The sequence below is a fragment of the Phasianus colchicus genome, chromosome 8 (assembly GCF_987193195.1).
Source record: "Phasianus colchicus chromosome 8, bPhaCol1.hap1.1, whole genome shotgun sequence".
Classification (NCBI taxonomy): Eukaryota; Metazoa; Chordata; class Aves; order Galliformes; family Phasianidae; genus Phasianus; species Phasianus colchicus.
Window position 1 is genome coordinate 3704040 of NC_143443.1, and position 20571 is coordinate 3724610.

Consider the following 20571-nt stretch of genomic DNA (forward strand, 5'->3'; position numbering starts at 1 on the left):
TTTTCACTTGTGTTGACTTAAGAAGTCTCTAAGCGATTCTAATAACAGAGACCATAAATTATCTCTGTTGGTCAAGGTGAGAAATAAAGCAATGGCATGACAACACGATCTAGCATTCCTGGTAGTGGATTTAGAATGCTATAGCTCCGTAACACAAAGCACTAATTACTTATATTTTTAACCTATCAATTAAATGACATGGGTTATTGCTGTTTGTTTAATCACAGTGATACATCACAACTTAATTTTGGCAGGTTTTACGCCACGCTGTGGATCTTTTTTTTCAGCTCGTTAATTTGTTTTAACACACAACTGAAACTGCAAGGCTGTTTTACATGCCTTTTTTTCCTCTTTTGCACAAGGAGCCTCTGCATTTGAATCCCTTAACGCCCCACAGCTGTCATGCTAGCAAGACCCAGGAAACTTTAGTAGGTCTTTGTGGGCTTAGATCTAGGAGAGACACAGGTGCCTGATTAGGGTGAGTGATAACTGATCTGCTACACCTTGTTTTGCAGGTATTTCAGCCACTCTGCCGCCAGCGGCTGATCTGTTTGAAGGCTGAGGGTATAGGGGAAAAGCTGCTGGACTTCAAGGACACGATGAAGTTTGGTGAGTGGAAAGGTTTTTTTTGGTTTTTATCAACCTTTTTCTGTTGGTGGCTAGTTCAAGAAAAAGGTTTTCTAAATCAAGCTGTGTGTTTTGGCTGTGAATTTGGCTTCAGTCTTGATACTTGGAGGTGCAGAGTTAAGGGGCTGTGCCTTTTTTGTTCTCTTTGCAAGGTCTGAACCTTGCGTGCCAACCTGGGGCCCCGCTGCTGAGTGCCCTGGGCTGCTGGTGAGAGCTGGAGTGTTGGATGCTGTGTGCTGTGCCCCTGTGAGCCTCCCTGAGGGGCCTTGGCTGGGGCTTGTAGCTTCTGTTTTTCTGTGTTCCTTAGTCCTGCAGCTTTGTGCTGCTAGTTTTTAAGAAGATAAATGGCAATGCACAGCTGCCTGCCTGCAGCAATAGCGGTGACTTGTTTCTGCTCTAAGGGGAGTTCTGAAGGGAAGCTGGTCTGGACCTCAGCGTTGGTCAGGCATCAGTGTAGGTCAGGCATCTGACCTCTTTTGCTGGGCAGTTGGTCATCTGTTGTTGTTTGGGATTACAAAATAGTCTATAGCTTAACACAGCAACATGACTTCCCCTGGGTGATTTCTGGGATGGTTTTTTTTTCTTCTGTACATGCTGAAGAACTTGAGTTTGTTACTTAGATTATGTGGTATGAGGTGTTTTGAACTCTGTGAGCAGCAGAATTTCCTAAGGTGCGTAAGAGGTGTAGTGTGAGTAAGTTTTTGTGTCCCCCTGAGTTGTGATCTGGAAACAGGTAAGCTGCTGTGCTAGTTGACTGAAAAAAGTAGAAAATGAGATGAGTCCTTAAGAGTTACTTGTCAGTCGAAAAAGGACCTGTTTCATTATTTTTCTTGTGGAGAAATGATGCTCAGTGCTGTAGGAAGTGGAGTTACAGTAGCACACGAGTAGTGAGATTGATGCAGGGATGCGTACGCTGATTAAGAGTGTTCACTGTGGATCACATCCAGGAGGACTATATTTGTTGTCAACAAGCAGAACGAATAGGAAAAATTATTTCTGGTCACAAGAATGTGTGTGCTATGAGGGTCAATGGTTGACAGGCAAAAACACTGTACAGATCTTGCAGTGCTGAGGTGCAAAAAATAAGTCTGATTTAGCTGAACAGTCTTTCTATAAGGCTGTTATGTGGAAATGTGGGTGACCTTGGAAACAGAAGGGCTCTCCCTCCAAGAGGGCTGCTCAGAAAGGCTTGCAGTATTGCAGGAAAGGCATTTTGCAGTGCACCAGGTGGTGAGGATCTGCGCAGGCTGGAATCAGTGCAATCTGGAATGCCAGGTGGCACGCTGAAGCCTGGTGCCAGCAGAGACTTGCTATCATTCTCATTGTATAATTCATTGGTGATCTCGCTAATTTGAAATCAGATCTGTATCTGGTATTGATTTAAAAATATTCTGCCAAATGAATGATAACTGGCATCAATTGTTTGTCAAGATGCAGCTGAAGTCACAGTCAAAGCGAGTAAAGCTCTTGAAATAAGCCCTTTTCCCCTTTATTTTCCCTTTCTCCATCACTCTTGTATTTACAGCTTTTATTAAACACGAGGGCTTTGTATTGGGAATTGTGCAGAGGTACCAGTCAGGCCTGGATGGGATTGCTGAAACCCTCTGAGCAGCATCAGAATTATTAGTGCTCACCTCTGCCTTTCTAGTGTTCCAGATCTTTTCCTGAATGTTTATAGTGGCATTTCACAGTCAGGCCTGGCTCAGTGACCTTTCGGTGGGTTGTCAGTGTGTGGTTAATACTCACTTCTCACACAGTTGCTGAAGCAAATGCCTCTGGCACAGTCTGCAGGTGAAGTCTGTGCTGCAGATGAATCAGATGTGATAGAACTGCTGCAGTCTGGAGCGTGTGGCAGTCTTTAAAGCCATCTCAGGTTTTGCTCGAGACGTAGCAAAATAAAATGTTTTTAGGTGCTTAGTTTAAAAAGGTGGCAACGCTCTTTTTTAGAAGGAAAATAAATAGCCTTAAAAATGTGGGTGTATCTATGAAGAAAGAAGCACTGAATAGAAACAGCGTGAAGAAAACGGGAGTGTTTGCAAGCTGTCAGAGAAGCTTGCCTCCTTATTGATCTTTGGGCTTAACAGAATGTGACAACTTACAGCAACCTAAATGAACAAGCATGGGAGAATACACAAGGTCTGATTAAAAATTTATTAAGCTGAGCTGCAAAACCTCTGAAGGATATTCATGTTGGGACTTTTTTTTTTCTTAGCTGTATTGCTAAACAATCTAGAGTGAATTAGGCTCCTACAATTGGAAATTTAATTTGGGGTCATCTTTAAATGAACTCTAAAAGCATTAGACTCTCTTTGGCCAGGATCTTTTTCTTGGGCCTAAGTCCAGCATGTCGTCTCCAAATCAATTCCAAGGTCCTTTGCCAGCCCAAGTTGTTATTGATTTTTTTTTTTTCTTTTAACAAAAATTCATCTCTGTGGTGATCACATTATGTGTCCTGGCCAGTAAATCAGCAAAACTGATTTCTAACTAAGGGGAGCTGATGTATAAGGAAGTGCTGTTACTCGTGTTTAGCAGCGGCACAGCATCTGGAATGCGTGTCCAGGTTGATGGATATCCTCCCAGCAAGGCCAGCTTCTGGACTGGCCATCCTGTGGCTGCTTGGATGTCACGCAAGAGATGAGTACCTGCATACATACACACACAGACAAACCCCTACAGCACCTGCCCTTCCTAATTTCAAGTCTTGGAGCTTTGGTTTATGCTGGAAGCAGGCTGCAGCCTGGTGAAAGGGTGCTGCAGTTTAGAGGGTTGGCTGCTTTTGAGCTGGTGAGTGCCGGAGGCCTTGGGGTGCATGTTGTCAAATGACTGTGGCACTGATGACAGGAGCTCTGCTTTTTGACCCACCTGCACGTTACGTTTTGATGAAAGTCTTTTGATTCATTTGTTAGTGTTCTGATACGAGGAGCAAATGTGAGACAGCAAAGATTATGATACTGTGGTAAAGGTAGAAGTACATATACGATATTCCCTTTCACAAATGACTTTTCTGTGATTGACAAGATCAGGCAAAGCAACACACAGCCACAGGGAGTTTGTTTCCTGCTTTTCTTTGTTTTTTCTTTTTAAACATGATTCTGAAGTAGATGCTTGCTGGCTGGAAGAGTGAAGGTGCCTGTGTTTGTATTACAGGATGTCTTATGAAGAAAATTTCTGAAGGAAAATATTTTTCTTCTAAAGGTAAAATAATCTTTTCCTCGTGTTAATTGCCATGAGAGTCAAATGGAAAATAATTGGCATGAGTACAGTTTGAATAGGGGGACACGAAATAAAAACAAGTATCTCAAAGACCAGGTGGCAATGCAAACCAAAGCAATGGTGTCTTGTGTGCTACTAACTTAGTTAGTGCAGTTACCAATAATTACCGCATCCTTAAATGACCATATTGTATTCACTAATGTCACGAAGGTCAACTCGCAGTCATAGGATAAAAGGGGATACTGCAATAGCTCTTAATGTGCATCGAAATGAGAAGATTGATATTGACAGAGTGACCTCTGCTCTGAAGGGGCAGTTTATTTTGAATGCCTGCAGTTTTTCTTGTTGGCGATTGACAGCCTCGATGGTATGGCTATTAACTTCCTTTGGTTTTAATTTTTGTTCCCTGAAGGAGCAGCACAGCCCGTGCTATCTGTGCTGTTTGGAATGACGCAGCAGTAGCACGAGTGAGAAAAGGCTGCTAAGACTTGTCTGCATGAAGTTGCCGTGCCCCTGTGCTCATGTCCCCCAAATGCCCTTTGATTGGTCTCTGAATGACCCCGGCTCTGTGTTAATGTCTGGCATGCAGTTCCGCAATTAAAATGTGTGGCCTGACATCAGTTCCGAATTTGTCTTGCCTTCAATTTTTCATGTCCACCCAATTCATTCTTTTGTCCTCTTATCCTTCACTGCGTCATGTAAGCATACGCTTTATTCTTCGGTTGCTTTCAGTGCAAAGTTTGCATACAACTCACTTTCTCAGTTCTGTTCCATTTTCCTCCTATTATACTTTTTCATCTGTTCGTGCTGCTTTATACTGAAAATGACATGAATTGATCTTATGTAACATACGGATCTTCCTCATGGTTGCAGTGAAGTGATTTTGTTTAGGACAAATTTAGCTAATTCAGAGGGGAAATCGTGCTGAAAGATGTTATTAAAAAAAAAAACAAGCTGCAGGTGATGCACACCTCTGTGTTTGTTAGTAGGAAAAGGATGGATTTCTACAAGACATAATGTTTGTAAATACTCAGAGGCAAACCAGGAAGATAATATTTGAAAGAACTAGCCAGCATTTTGTGCTTGCAGTTAAATGGATTGTCAGATTTCAGGAAGAACAACTGCATGTTCTTTTCTGCTTGAAGGATATCTTGGTGCACGTACATTTCTAAGCTTAGATTAGATAAATGTAGATCTTGAAGACTCTTCTCTGATTTTATTGGGTGGTTAGGAGTTCAGGCTTAGTAAGCACCATTACTGTCGAAAGAAAAAGTGTTTTAAATAAGACTTGTGAATATCTCTGGGATTTGACTCTAGTTGCTGTAGAGGGAGGTCATATTCAAGCTATGGCTTGAATAATCAATACAGCTGTTCTGAGAAGTGAAGGAGAAAGAAGTTGGGAAGTATAGCAAATCTGTGAGAGTGCATAGGTTTCAGTAGAGGGCTCTTTAACCTAAGCTTCCTTAGAGGCTGAGCATACTTAGAGTGCATCCTACAGATTTGCTTCCTGAAGAATGTGGTATTGCAACTTCAGGAAATGGTCTGCACTGTTTGTACAATTATATCGTCAAGAATGGCAACGACATTTCCTTTTTTCTTTATTTTGTTTCCCTCAGCCTTTTGATTTGCTAAGTGCATTGCGAAAGTCAGGGACGAGTATTTCTGAAGAGACAAGTTGGTGGTTTCTTTCTTTCCCACCCTCTCCATTTTTTTCCTACTGGAGGCTTGTTCTACAGATATGATGCAGCTCCAGACTAACGTGTGGTGCACAAGTCATTCCATTTGGCTTAGCTGAATGGAATCATTGCATTCAGATGGCCAAGGGACATTTCTTTGATGTCCCATGGGTGTAAGACTGGTGACTGCTCAGAGATGGGAAACATGAAGAGGTGGTTTGACAGACCTGAGGTTATTAGGGCAGACAGAGGCCTTGGTGGTCTTCCCCATTCTCTGATGGATCTTTTGCCATGCCAGAACTTTGGTGATCCCTGAGCAGCAGCACGTGGGGGTGATGCCTCTTGCTTGTATGCTTGGGGCAGGAATGAAGACTGATTTCTTGTTTAAGGTAAAGTTGTAGAAATGTGATGCTTCAACTAACTTCTAAAAATAGGTTTATAAGCTATGCATTTGTAATAAGTTCACATCGATTTTTTTTCATAATATTAAGATTTATTCTCTCAGAAATATAATAAATCTGAGTTGAGAAACAGACCAGCATACACATTCATCAGCTGCCTCTTGGGAAATGACATTTGGAAAGAAATAGCTGGCCTGGAGGCTCACTGTCAGCCCGAAGCCCTCTTTCAGAGAAAGTTTTAAGGTTTAATCATAACAGCTTTGTTTTCAGTGTTCAGACCACAAAACTCATCTGGCAGCTTCTTGAGGTTCAACCCTATATGGTGAGAGACAGTACAATACTTGTGAAGCAGCACGCTGTGACTTGCAACCACATTTACTTATGAATATTTGTGTGTCTTGCTGTAAGCTGGGTGAGAGGTGTGAGAGCAGAGCCATGAAAGAAGTGGGGTCAGGGACTTGAGAGCAAGCCACCCGTTTACTGCAGAGGGAGGGAGGTGTTTTTGTCACATAGTTTGAGGAATGCCTGTTACTTCAGATGTGGGCATCGCTGAAATGATTGATACTGCAAAGTCTGGTCATGCTGTGTTTGAAAGAGCGTCTCTTGTATTCACCTGAGCCAAGGAGGTGTGCTAACATTTCTTTAAAGTGATACCTGTTTAAAAGCATCTGTTTTAACTTCAACACCCTTTGTTCTTGATGTTTTTAATTTGGGTGTTGGTGAGATTTGTTTCTGCACGTTGCAGGCTTCAGTGAATTCCTGCTCTGCTCTATGGGTCTGGGAATAGTGCAGAATATCAAGGGGGAATGGTTTTAAGCTGAGACAGGGGAGGTTTAGGTTAGATATCAGGAGGAAGTTTTTCACCCAGAGGGTGGTGAGGCACTGGAACAGGTTGCCCAAGGAGGCTGTGGATGCCCCATCCCTGCAGGCATTCAAGGCCAGGCTGGATGTGGCTCTGGGCAGCCTGGTCTGCTGGTTGGCGACCTGCACATAGCAGGGGGTTGGAACCAGATGGTCATTGTGGTCCTTTTCAATCCAGGCCATTCTTTGATTCTGTTAGCCCAGGGTATTTAGGTGGGAGAGCTGTTTCTGTGCAACAGGCTAAAAGAGTTGGGCAACTTTACACATTCCTTGAGAAGAACTTGAGAGATTGATTGCATATTTTCTATTACTTATTTTTGTCTATGTGTAGATTGTGCTAAACCCTGTTTGCTCCTCAAACTATTTCCATTGCTAAATTTGTCAGCAACAGATGTGGTAAAGCTAAAATAAATGGCCTGTAATGGGACTTGATATTAGGGATTATGTGTGATATTCAGTCATATTGTTGATCTCTCACTTCTCTTAAAGGCATTCATTTGTAACAGTTATTTATCAATGGAAAGAAATAAAAGTCTTAGGTTGCCAATCTCTTCCTGAAGTTGAGATGCTGAGTTGAATTGCAAAGACTTTCTTATACTTTGGAGCCTACTTAAATTGGTGTCAAGATAGAAAAGGAATACTGAAAGGCAGAAGGACACCTGGGGACTCATATCCCCTATGAAATGGGCCTGGATGCTGGGTGAGTGGGACAGTGGGGTGCAGAAAGCAGCCCGTTTTGTACAGCATCTGCCCTTGTTACAGGTCAGTGGTCCCACTGAGAGCTCTTAATTGTGCTGCTCCAGGTATTCATTCAGATAACTGCTCTCTTCAAATGATTTGTTTGATGAATGTATCCATTTGGTCTCATTCTGGGGAAAATATTTCTTGTATCTTCTGTACCATTCTCATATGCAATGCTCTTGTGAATAGTTAGTGCCAAAGCCTAAGAATACAGTTTTGTTTCTTTAAAACCACACGGTGTAATAACAAATAATAATAATTAAAAAAACAGAAATAGTTCAATTTATTTTGTTCAGGAGATGCAGATTTTCAACTGCTTGCACTTTCCTTCTATTTTTTTTCTTTTGTTATCTTCTGAACTCTGTTTTCCCAGCTCTTTTTTTCTGTGCAGTGGATGAAATCTTATGTCACAAACATCAAATAAGAACTAAAAGGAAGTTCTGTGCAGGAAATACTGTCTGTGCCTAGGGGTCTGTATCTCTAAGGCTTTGCCAGGTCTTCTGGTTCATCAGTCACATGAGATCTGGAGATGGCAGCTGCCACCATGTTGCTGATTTGGCTGTTAGCAGTGCTGCTTGGGCCGTCAGGAGAAAGGGCTCCTGCATTTCAGGGCTGTCACTACCAAGCATTTTGAGCAGGGGGTGATGGGGGGGCCTGTGATAGCTTGCCTGGTTTGTCCTCTGCTCTCCTCAGAGAATTCTTGGAGTGCAGGAGAAGGGCTGCAAGGGTCAGAAAGTCAGTGTTTTTCAGCAGTTAAGTCATAGTTAGAGTTCTCAAGTAATCCCAGTTTTTTTAAACTGTTCTCTGAGGGGAGGGAGGATGAGCTGTATGACAGGCAAACGTGCTGCTCCAGATAAGATCTTTTCTGTATTGAGAAAAGGGGGAGTCTTGTTGATTTGTTGCCATTTTTCATCTGTTATAAAGAGCTGAAGTCATGAATGCCTGTTCCCCTGCTACCCTGCAAGAGGGAGTGTTAGGCTGGCTGATGGCTGCATATATATGCAGTGACCAGGCAGCACTGTTCTGCTTGTTATTAGGCTGGACCTCCAACCCTCTGCCAGGCCATTGCTGACAGCAGTGAGGACCCAGCCTGCCAACTTGGAGATAGACAGGGAAGAACTTGAGTTCAATTGAATTCTCCATGACTGAAGATGTTGTAAATATCTGGCCCTACACAATCTGTTTTCATGGTAGTAGTAGGAACTTGCTCGTTGGCTTCTCCAGCCTTTTTTTCTCTATGCAACAAATGAGGATAAAGCATCCTAGTACCCAGGAGCAAGTTTCTGAACAAAAAGATGTCAGATAATGTAATTCTGAAATTATAGGCAGGTTATAAAAATGACACTCATTTTCTAAAGTTCAGAGCTGGGATATTTTCCTTTCCAAGACACCTGGGAATTTTTTTTTTTGAGCTTATGTTTCGAAAATGATAGAATTTGGATGGTTTGCTCTTACTGCAGCATTAATTTCATTTATGAGGAAAGACAAGATAACAAACATTGACCTGAGCTAGAGAAAATATTGACATAGGAACTAAAAACATTACTGGTTAGAGTGCAGGATGAGAGCTCAGCGCACTGAGATTTTATGCAGCTTGAACCTAATGCAGAGACCGATTGTTGGGGTTAACACCAGCTGGGGGAAGACTTGGCAAAACCAGAAGGAAAGACTCTGGAATGTCTCTGAATTTTATTAGGATTTGGGAGTTTAGCTTCTCTCTTATAACGCGTTGCAAAGTGATTGACAGTCTCCTGTTAATTCTCTTCCAAAAATATAAGTCATCTGTATTGCTCTCAGAAGGCAAGGTATGACCCACTGCATATACAATTTGTTACTTTTCACTCAGTTCTTTAAATATGCCTTTCATGGTGATCAGCAAAGTTCCAGAGAATTCTGTAGCTTCATATATTGGATTTAGTTTTAAGTCACTTCATGATTTCTAGTGTTACTCCGTCTTCCTTCCCCCCATCCTCAAATAATGAGGTTCTGCTGTACTGACCATTGGATATTTTATCTTGAATGGATCTTGAGAAGGATACCTCAAGCCGTCTTAAAGGACTGAAGTGAAGGAGATGGAAGTTAATTGTTGTCATTGAGCTTTCTGCAGGATTAAACTAGGTGAACAGCCGTAAATGAAGCTAACAGGCATCAGCAACGATGCCACCAGGTTGTAAACAGTTAGATAACCCAGTGAGAAGTGAAGTGTCTGGAGATAGGTTGGTCTGCATGCTATGCCTTGCTTGGTCACTATGACCAGGGGAATCCTGCTTTTTGGATTCATTTCCTCACATGGTGCCTGCATCTTCCTCACTGTGCAAGCATGGGACACCTTGTGAATCCAGGTCCTGGTGTTGTCCTCCCTTTCTACTTTGCCTTTTCAGAAGAGCTGAGGAATCTTCTGTTTCACTACTAAACCAGGAGAGACATAAAATGGCTAACAGTACTGTGCAAGTATTGCATTCCAAGATCTTGCAGCTACCAATTACTTGTGGTGCAGTAATAATTAAGTAAAGCCTATCTGCCTGAGGTCAGAAAGCCAGAAATAGAGTATATCTCTCCTGACTCCAGGTCCAGTGACACAGCTGCTAATTCACACTATGACTACTCGAGTTCATTAAAAATCTCCCACAGCCCTGCCACCCTCAGCAGCCAAAAATTCTTCTTTTATTAGAAGAAAGGAGCCTCCTTTGGGACTTCAATTCCCCCAACACTGAAAGAACTTATCCAGCTGAGAGCATGCACTGTCTTTTGAAGTACTGCTAGCACTTTTTGACCTGAGAAATGAGAAGGGAAGTGAATTCTTACATCTCAGCTTGGAAGGTGTGTCTAATATAGCCAGGACCTGTGTGCTGTACGCTTCTCTTCCGATGTCAGATGGCTGCACTTCATGTGTGTTAAAACTTTCCTCAGATGAAAACTTGATTTGTTGTAATGGAGAGGATGCCCGCTTCCCCTCCTAAGCCAGCTGAACTTTTAAATAGATCTTGAGAATGAATAAATGGCAGTTTTTTAGTTACTTTAGAGCAGATTTTGAGGCCAGCCTGGGTAGGTGTTGCCTGATCTGTTATAGAACTCAATGACCCTGTGATTTCTTCATTGAGCTTATAGGGTGAGATTTTTGAAAGGGTAGGTAGTATCAATTCTTGATGTACCTAAGTAGTCCAAAGTGAGGGCTAATGATTCTTCTCACAAGTTGTTCCAGCTTTCACCTACTAGCTTTAAAGCTTATGACTGAGACATAGAAATGTGTGTAACTTCAGTAGAGACCAAACATACTTCACTATGGCCCAGGATGTTCAGAACATGAGCTGACATAAGATTTGGTGGCAAACTTGATTGTATTGGCAGCTCACTTCAGATAATATCAGTTCTGGTATAATTTCTGTCCGGGCTTTAAATGCTTTGCAGAGTTATTTTTGAGGAGAACTGCAACTACTGAAGTTGTTTCAGCATATATGTTATGAAAATATTTAAGACTTCCTTCTTGTGTAACATTGGCTTTACGCTGCATGAAAGACAAACATTTTGAAAACTTGTGATGCAAAGCAGTGTTAGATAAGTTCATATACTCAACTTGATCCCAGATCCTCTTGAACTGTTTCAGCAAGGAGATTTGGGCCTTATGTGAACTGCTCCAAAGCTTTACTTTCGACAAGGAGAAAAGGCCAGTTGCTACTAATAAAATGTGTTGATGCCCTTTTACTCTTTAGGATGATGTAATTGTATTTTTGGAAGATGTTTACATGTTCTATTGTATGATTTCTCAGTCGAATGCTTTGAAAAGCTGCTACAGAAGCTTAGTGTTATGAGTTAAAGCTAAATAAATAAGTCAAGCTCTCTGCTGCCAGATTTAAGGCAATATTGCTGTTTTAGCCTGTACACAAACATCACAAGTGCTCGTAGCTAAAAGTGGCCAAGAAGTGCAAGAAAGGAAAGGGAAAGGAGGACAAATCCCTTCATTATTCCTGCAGATGTTTGAGCTACTGGAGACAATAGCACTTTAACAGACTGTTCTTCCCTGTTCCAGGAGCGATGCCAGCACTTGCAGGAACAGGAAACTTGGCAGTCATAGCAGTCTCTCTTTATTAGTGAGCTGTGTCACAAACTTTGTCTCACCTACCTCAGAGATCTGCAGAATCGGAGAGATGATTGCAAGAGAAAAGCTGTACCCTAGAAGTCAGACAGAGCTAGAGCCACGGGTGTTTGTCTGTTTCACTGTTCCTCCTTGTCAAGGCATTCCAAATTATATAATGTCAATGCTCAGCAGTTAGTGATCTGAAAGACTAATATCATCAAGCCCCTCTTTTCCAGGAGCCTCTAACGAAGATTTAAAAATGCATAGAGTGGCATTCAACTGCAGGTGATACTCATGTTTTTGTTTTTTTTTCTTCTTGCTGTTGCTAGCAAGTTATGTTAAAACCACAATTTCAAGTGTCATAACTGAATTTTAAGGGCGTAACAGATCACAGGACATGATAGATTCTATGGGGCTGTGAGCAACGTGGTCTTAGAGGGACGTGGTCTTAGAGGGAGGTGTCCCTGGCTATAGCGTGGGGATTGAGCTAGGTGATCTTAAAGGTCCCTTCCTACCCAAACCATTCTATGATTGTGTGATATTACACAAACTGACTCCATTTTATAGTTACTTAAATGGCCTAGATGAAGGATGATTAATTTGAAGCATGAGATTTAAGTAGCATGTTCTCAGTGCACAGGCTGAGCTGGAGTTAAACAGGCATGATGCCAGAGCAATATCTGTTGAGCCTTTGCATGCATGCTTCTATGTGTGTGATGCTACAAAAGTGTCTGTTTATTGCTGATTGCAGTAAAACATGAGGATCATATGCTGCCTTCTTGGAACAATGTTAATCCAAGAAATTGATAAGGTAAAGAATGTGCATGTAGGAAATGTTATATTGTCACATAGACTCTAACTCTTGATGATGGGCAGAAGATTTCCTGGGCATCTTATTTGTACTTTCACTATCTTTTTAAAGACAGTAGTGATCAAATTCTACAGTTTTTTTACACAGTGAACGTGAGGTTCTGCTCTGGGATTTAAATGCTTATTTCTCTCTATATGCATGTATCCTATATATGTATTAGGATAGGATTATATCAGAACATTCTGCAGATCTATTTTTTTAAGAACTCAATGTAGATTGGGTTGTTTTCTAGTGAAACAGAATGGCACGTTGACCTTACAAAAGATATAGCTTAAAATGGACAGTTTTATGTAGGCTGCCAAGACAAGTTATTGCTAGGTTTTGTTTTATTTTTTATGTTTATCTGTATATCTTTAATGATATGTCTATAAATATATCACAGGTTTGTCAGTGAAAAAGGGAGAAATTGTCCTGGCTGCAATTTTTTGGAGGGGAGTGAATTGTCTGTCACTCATTTTTTAATTATTGCTGACTAATTGTGTCAAGGAGCATCATGCTATGAACAAAACCAGGAACACTTGCAAGACTCGTTTTCTGCTTTTCTTCCTTGATATGTTTTAGAGATGCTTATCAGTCTGTCTTCTGAGATTAAGTATTGATCATCAGAAATTGCAGAATGCTCTAAGCCTCAAAATTGCTCAAAATAAAATAAACATATGGACAGTGTCATTCATCTTGTTTTATAGATAAGAAAGCAGTAGCTGAAGGAGTATGAACTTAAATGAGGTTGCAAGAGAAACCTGTCTGGGTGCCAAACTGTACAGTCTCAAAATTCATTCAGTGTCTCAGCTATAAAACCATGCTTATGTTCTTGAACTCATTCTCTGTTCACCTGTAGGTACAGTATCTTGTTCAGGTAAGGTTTATTTGTGTATTATTTTCAACATGTCATGGCAAGTAGTTTGAGATCTGTGCATCAGAACAATGTGAGCGTAAGGGGGAGAAAAAAGAGAAGAGGCACCTCTATCTATTGCAGTGATATGAGATGATGTGCATTATTTGGAAAAAAAGAATCCATTAAGAGCAGTGAGCTTGAAAGCCAAAACAAATGACAGGATATGTGAAGGATTAGTTGAATGGAGCATCTGTTATTAATAGTGAGCACTGCTTTTTGAAAACCGATGCGAAGCATTAGCATGGTGGTGAGAATTAATGTTTTTCCACGAAAGGGAGAATGAATGGGAATCATGCTTTTCTTTATTTAGAAGTATTGTTTTAACGTCTTGCTTTATCTGAAGTCCAGATGCAAATAGAATTCTAAGTGAAGTGATGCCTGGAACACTGGCTCTTTCTGATCCTCTAGGGAAAAGCATGCCTGGTGCAGCAGAGCAGATTAATTCTTCTAGGGAATGTTAACTACATGCTTGATCAAGGGAAGGCAGGCTGGCTAATGCTCGTTTATTGAGTGGTAAGCAATGGAAAATTAGCAAGGAGCTGTGGCACATTTTGAGGGCTTTATTGATCTGATTTCCCTGCAGAACTGATTTCTGCATGAAAGCAATCTACCTGCTCTCAGGAGCTGGAGCACATACACTGAAGTTTAATCGAGTCTGGCAACTGTGATAAATACAGATTGCTCTCAGGAGCCTTTCACAGGTGGCACCAAAGAACAAATGCTCGGTAATCTCCAGCTCACACTTTCCTTCCCTTCTTTTTCTCTCTTAAAAAAAAAAAAAATGTATGTATGTGTATATATCCTTTTGTTCATTACTGTTTTTCTGTGGCAGACCCTGAGATCTGAAGGATTTACAGAGAAATGTTCTTCAAATCTGCAGTAGCAATCAATTTTTTTTTGTTAGGGCTTATGTGGCTGTTGACAGTGAGTGTTGTTTATGTTGCTGTTTATAATTGTAGGTCATGTAAAAGGTTGAGGCTTTTCCCGGACTATAAATGCAGGTTTCTCAACTAAGATCAAACCCTGAAAGGTTCAAGCTTAGCTTTACACTATGGAGATGTTTGCTGCTACAGTCTGTGGTCAAATAGTGATGTTTTAGGCATCCTTATAGCTTTCATTGAAGGATCTTGGACCACAATGATTAAGCACCTTTTAAGTGTACTTGAGTATTTATAAACTTACATTGTACTGCATATCAAATGTACTGCAATACCCAGAGCTTTGATATCTGTTCGGGGGAGGTGATGCAGCTGAATGGGTGCAGGAAGGCTAAGATTCCATTTACTGTGTCAAGAAACTTATGTTCCTCCCTTGCACTCCCTTGTCTTTTAGAGGTGCCTTCCTGTGTGGTGATGCACAGGAAGTAACAACAGGGATTTAACTGGCCTACAACTTCAGGCTTCTCTTTTACAATGAAGGCTAACAAAAAGAACCTGAAAAACTTCCTGCTTAATGTTATGCTTCGTGTTACTGAAATGCAGCTGTAGATCATGTTTTGCTCAAGTCTCCAGCTGTCTGTGTGTGAAGGGAGCAGCAATTCCAACTTGTTAACTTGTGAGTGGAAAGGTCATTTCATCTTTGCTTTTCATTAGGTGGCAGGTAATGGGAAAGCTGAGTTGTGACAGGAAAGACCAAGTAATGTGTCTTAGCTGCTGGTGGGCAGGTGGCTTTATATGCAGAGCTCCCAGATGCAGGCATCTTAATTATGGCTCTTGTAAGGTGGCAAGCTGACTGTTGTGTTGAAGTCCCTGGTGATAGGAACTCAAATTAATTTCACTTTTTGCTTATGAAAGTGAATTCGAATCATTTGCAGTCATATTAATATGAATAACTACATGGGAAACAGTATTCTTTTTTCATAATTCAAGCATTTGCTCAAGAAGGTTGTGGATGCCCCGTCCCTGGAGGCATTCAAGGCCAGGCTGGATGTGGCTCTGGGCAGCCTGGTCTGCTGGTTGGTGACCCTGCACATGGCAGGGGGTTGAAACCAGATGAGCTTTGTGGTCCTTTTCAACCCAGGCCATTTTGTGATTCTATGATGATGATTCATTTGTATCTGAATATGGCAAATGCTAACATAAAAGGACTACGTTAAAGATTTGTAAGCAGTTCAAGAGGTGCTATCTTCACAGTACCTCACTTTAGCTGGTGTCTGGCAGCTGCTTTTGTAATAGAAGCTCCAGTGGACAAACAATTTTTGAAAATGTGTTGTTGTCATATTGGTATTGGCATTTCCAGAAAGTACTTTGCTTCCATTAATTATTGGGTTTCATTACGAACAGTGTTAGAAAGTACTGTTTTTAGGGACAAGGGTGAAAAAAAGACAGCTTATTTGTGTTTATGAAATAGCAGGATCACAGAATGGCCAGGGTTGGAAGGGTTCTCAAGGATCATGCATCTCTAACCACCTGCTACAGACATGGCATCAACCTCTGCATTTAATACCAGCCCAGGCTGCCCAGGACCCCATCCAATCTGGCCTTGAACACCTCCAGGGATGGACGGGGCATCCACAGCCTCTCTGGGCAGCTGTTCCAGCACCTCACCACTCTCTCTGTCAAGAACTTCCCCCTGACGTCCATCTCCCCTTGTCCTGCTGTCACTCACCCTTTCAAAGAGTTGATTCCCCTCCTGTTTGTAGGCTCCCTTTAGGTACTGAAAGGCTGCAATGAGGTCACCCCACAGCCTTCTTTTCTCCAGGCTGAACAAGCCCAGCTCTTTCAGCCTGTCCTCATAGGGGAGGTGCTCCAGTCCCCTGATCATCTTTGTGGCCCTCCTCTGGACCCTCTCCAACAGCTCCCTGTCTTTCTTGTACTGGGGGCTCTCCAGATCTGGACACAGGATTCCAGATGAGGTCTCACAAGGGTAGAGTAGAGAGGGACAATATCTACTATCATTTTTGATCTTAAAGCTTCAGAAACAGTTGGTCGTTATTTCTGATGAGAAATGTGCTTTCAGGCAGTGTTTCTGCCTTGCTGCTGCTGCAATACCTGGTGGGTGAGCATCAGCAGAGGCCACCAGCATCCACAGGTAGCATCAGTGGGAAGCATTCAGGCTTGGGAAAATGACTTTGTCCACTTGTGAACTAAACCCTGAGTGCACTGCAGAGAAATGTCTCCAGCGGACCTTGGCTTTGCTCTTCTGTGGGTGTGGGGTGAGGTGCTGAGCACCAGACAGTCGTGCAGGCAGGGATCAGGTGTATTCAGACACCCAGGTTCACGTGGCCTCATAATGTCTACTAATAGAGATTAATGGGATGATTGAGAAAGTTTCTCTGTTAATTGTCCAGGTGGTCTCTCATGTGAGTAATTTGGAGGTATCAGACCTAGGAGCACTACATTTGTTAAAACCTATTGGCGAATTCTGGGGATGTGCTATTGCACCTATGGAAGTATTCTCTTAAGAAAAAGCATTATTGTTTTCTGGTGTTGTGTAGGGCAGAGAAACATTCAGAAGAGAATCAGAGTCTGTTTTTTAGCACAGGTGCAATACCTGGACCTGTATAATGGGTAGCCTGTATTGGTAGTCTTTTCAAATGAAAAGCATTGCTGATGTTTTCACAATGTTACATTTTTGTCTCTCCTGGGTTTTGTTTTTAATTTTCAGATCCTGTTTACAGGGCTTGTTCCTGTAATTCTTGGTGTTTCCACTGACTGTGCTAGGGTACTCTGTGTGGGAACTTTGCAGAATTGCAGCCTGTGTGCCTGCTGAATAATAAATGATGCAGACTGAAAATAGTCTTGCTTTTAAGCTTTTCTCGCACACATTTTTTTTTTTTTCTTTTGGCTGCTGCTTGTGGTTAATTCTGCTGCTGATTAGGGAATAAATGCAGGCAGCTAATATCAGATGACTTGAACAAAGAGGGATGTAAAAGCTGAAATTTTCAGGATACAGATCTGCTAGCTGAGTTGTTGTATGTATTGTTTTATATTACAATGACTAGAATTAAGTTATTCAAACGAATGTAAAGGAAAGACTGTTTCCTCAGATGATGCACTGCATAGGGGAAATGAGAGTAGAAGGGTACTTCCCTAATTTCTGGTATTCTGTCACCCAGTTGGAGTCTCGAAAGCTTAAGAACTGTTTTTCTATCAGTTCAAGTCCTCCTATTTCTGAATACATTTGGAGAAACTGGCTTTATCTGCACATCCACTTTTGATACGTGGCCTTTATGGTCCATGGACATCAGGCAAAATACTTTTAGTGCTGTGCCAATAATGATAGAATGCTGAAGTGTTAGGATTTGCTATTAGTTACACGTGTATTTTGGAGCAGCACAACAACATACACTTGGAATTAGTCTAATCCATTTTACAATCCTGTAATTTATCTTCAAGTTAAAATCCTGATTTTTTTTTTTTTAAAGTAGCACAAAGGGAGAGCTGTTACATTTACTTATGCAAGATATTTGCGAGGCAAAACCACTACTTTCCCTGCTGGAATTTGCTTTCGAAATATAAATTTATCAGAGAGAGAGAAAAAAGCATTTCTTGTTTGACAGCAGTAGCAAGCAGGGGGTCTCAGACCATTTGCTGGTGAACAAGATTACATATCATAAAGCTGTCATGAGTTGGCACTAATTTGACAGTTTGTTGGCTCAGGAGACTCCAGCACTGTGAATGCAGGGGATAGAAATGTCTCTGTGATGCCATGAGGTTCACGTGGAGGGCATTGATGAATGGCAGACAAATTGGATGCTTAAGTAAAGTTGTCTTGCGCTTGGGGGGTGCACATTAAACCCTGTAAATTTGAGTTGTAAATTATGTAATAGAAGAAAACGGGAGATTGAAGATGACTTAAGTTGTAATATCTGGGCTTTTGTTGTTCTAGGTTTCTTTGGTGGGCCAATTTAAAGCATCTTAATCTAAGTATCGGAATTAGTCTGCATGCGCTCTCCCACTTAGCGGTTTCCCTTGGAGTCTTTTATAATAGAACTAATTAACTAGAAGCTAATAATCTTTAGGCAATGTGCAGGCTACTTTAGGGTCTCAGAAGGAATGGGGGAAGAGAGAGAGCCTAGGAAAAACGCATATCAATAGAGATAAGGGATGCTATCCTGAGGAAAAGGTAAATGGGTAGCAACAATGTTATCAGTAGTGAATGACAAATGAACAAAAAAATACCCCAAGCCACAAACAACAAAATACGGTTGCAGCAATAATTTGAAGAAATATTAACAGAATATCTCAAAAACCATTTTTCTATCTGTTTCTGACTTTAGATTTAACTAACAATAACAGCTGATGTATTTGTTGCCCTTTGCAAAGAGCCGTGGCCGTGTGAATGCTGGCTGTACACTCAGCCTTGCTCATTATTCCGTATGGATTAGCAGGAACATCCCTTCTGATTTACGGACTTATTAATTTGCTGACTGCATGGAGAACTGAGTTTTATTTTTGAAAACTACAAATAAACAGTGTAGCCCAGAATTACTCTTTGGCTTATCTATTTCCTTGAGATCAACAGTTGACGTTTGGTGGAAAACAAGTTTAGCATAACTGGAGATTTATTTTTTTCAAGCCAAGATGGCACACCTCAGTTAGGTCACTTTTCTTTGTATGTATTGATCTATGTTTTTCTTATTTAGCCAGACAAGCAAGAAATGAAACTATCTGTTTTTAAAGAGCTGATATTCGTGTTTTTTCTTCTCGCTGTTGTGCTGTGCTCTTTTGCACATGATTTTCCTCCAACCATTGAGCAAACAATCAGCCTGCTCCACGCTGTCTGCTGCTCTAAATTAAATATTGACCAGATGTGATAGCTTAACAGCATAAACTTGCTCTGAGTACAAGACAAGCTCATTTGTACACTTAAGATCACTCTTATGTAGGTGAATGCTCCTCTGTGAAGTGTAATAACAGATGAGGCTTTTGGGCTCAGGCTTTGCATGTACAGATGAAGAGAGTTTGATATGCAAGGTGGTTCACAGTGAAGACATACCTGAATGAGTTGCACTGGTAACTGTATTTTGATCAAATGTTTCTTTTCATCTTTTAGAGACTTAGGAAAACTTAAATTGCTGAGATATTTCAAGGTCAGAGTGTGCTCGCTTGCAATCACGGTCAGTGTGAGCAGTTGAATTTCTACAGTAAATCCATACGTTATTTCAAGAGCACTTATGTAAGCAAGGCAAATGGAAAAACTGCTGAATGACTAGGGAGGCAAAAAGCAGATTTAGGGCAAGTCAGCCTTTGGGGGAACTGCTGAATCTTAAGTCTTCAGTCTCTGAAATGGTGTTTATGGTTTCCAAACATCACAGAAGACAAAGGTACTTTAGTAAAAAGTAAACAGGCTTAGGAATAAATTAAATGATTACCCAGTTTTACCTCTTTCATTTTTACTAAAATGATGGTTACCCATCTAATGTGAAGAAACTGAGGCTTGGATGTAGATGTTGGGACCAATGTTGGTCTGTCTTAAGAAATTCACCTGCCAGAACAGTGGTAGCTGTGCTGTTCTGTGTAGATGGAAGTCTCAGCCCCAGGCCTGGCTCTGGAGGAGATCCCCAGCCCAGCAAAGCATGTGTGAGATCTTGCCCATGTTGAGCAGAGTGCTCAGGAAAGATGTGTGCTGTGGTTATTGATCTTTTCCTTCTTGTGCTTTCTTGAACAGGAAAAGGGTAATTGTTGGTGCCTGTTCGTTGCCTCAGAGAATCTGTGTTTCAGGTGCATTGAATTGCGACCGAGACTAGGAAAGAATGGAAGTCAAAAATCAATGTTTTGCTTAATTTAAATTCATCCAATTTCCTTTGAATTGCTAAACATGAATGAAGGGGCTGTTTGCTCACTGGAAGTTGCTTCTCATGTGAACTTTTCTTGTCAGTCTTTGCTGCGTGCTTGATTTAGATGACTGGGTGAAATCAGCAGTTAAAATACTCTTCTTTAGTACTGTTATTTTATGATTTGATGTACTGAATATTAGGAAAAGGCTGAAAGCCAACCCATATTTGGGACAGTTGCATTCCTGGAGTGGAAGTACAACATAAATGAGAATGGTCTCATTTTCCCTTCTCACAGAATGGCCTGGGTTGGAAGGGACCTCAATGATCGTGGATCTCCAACCCCCTGCCACAGGCAGGGCCAACAAACTCCCCATTTAATACCATACCAGGCTGCCCAGGGTCCCATTCAGCCTGGCCTTGAACACCTCCAGGAATGGACAGGGCATCCACAGCCTCTCTGGGCAGCCTCATCAAAACTTATTTCAAGTAC

The 20571-nt window shown here is 41.4% G+C and overlaps 1 long non-coding RNA gene across 1 annotated transcript in view; it reads left to right on the plus strand.

The window, feature by feature from the left end:
- The first annotated feature begins 549 nt into the window (after window positions 1–549).
- The window catches only part of LOC149916980 (uncharacterized), an 86719-nt gene continuing 66697 nt past the window's right edge, over window positions 550–20571 (plus strand). The window contains exon 1 of the long non-coding RNA XR_016468514.1: window positions 550–609. This is a non-coding gene — a long non-coding RNA (uncharacterized LOC149916980). The remainder of the gene's footprint in view (window positions 610–20571) is intronic.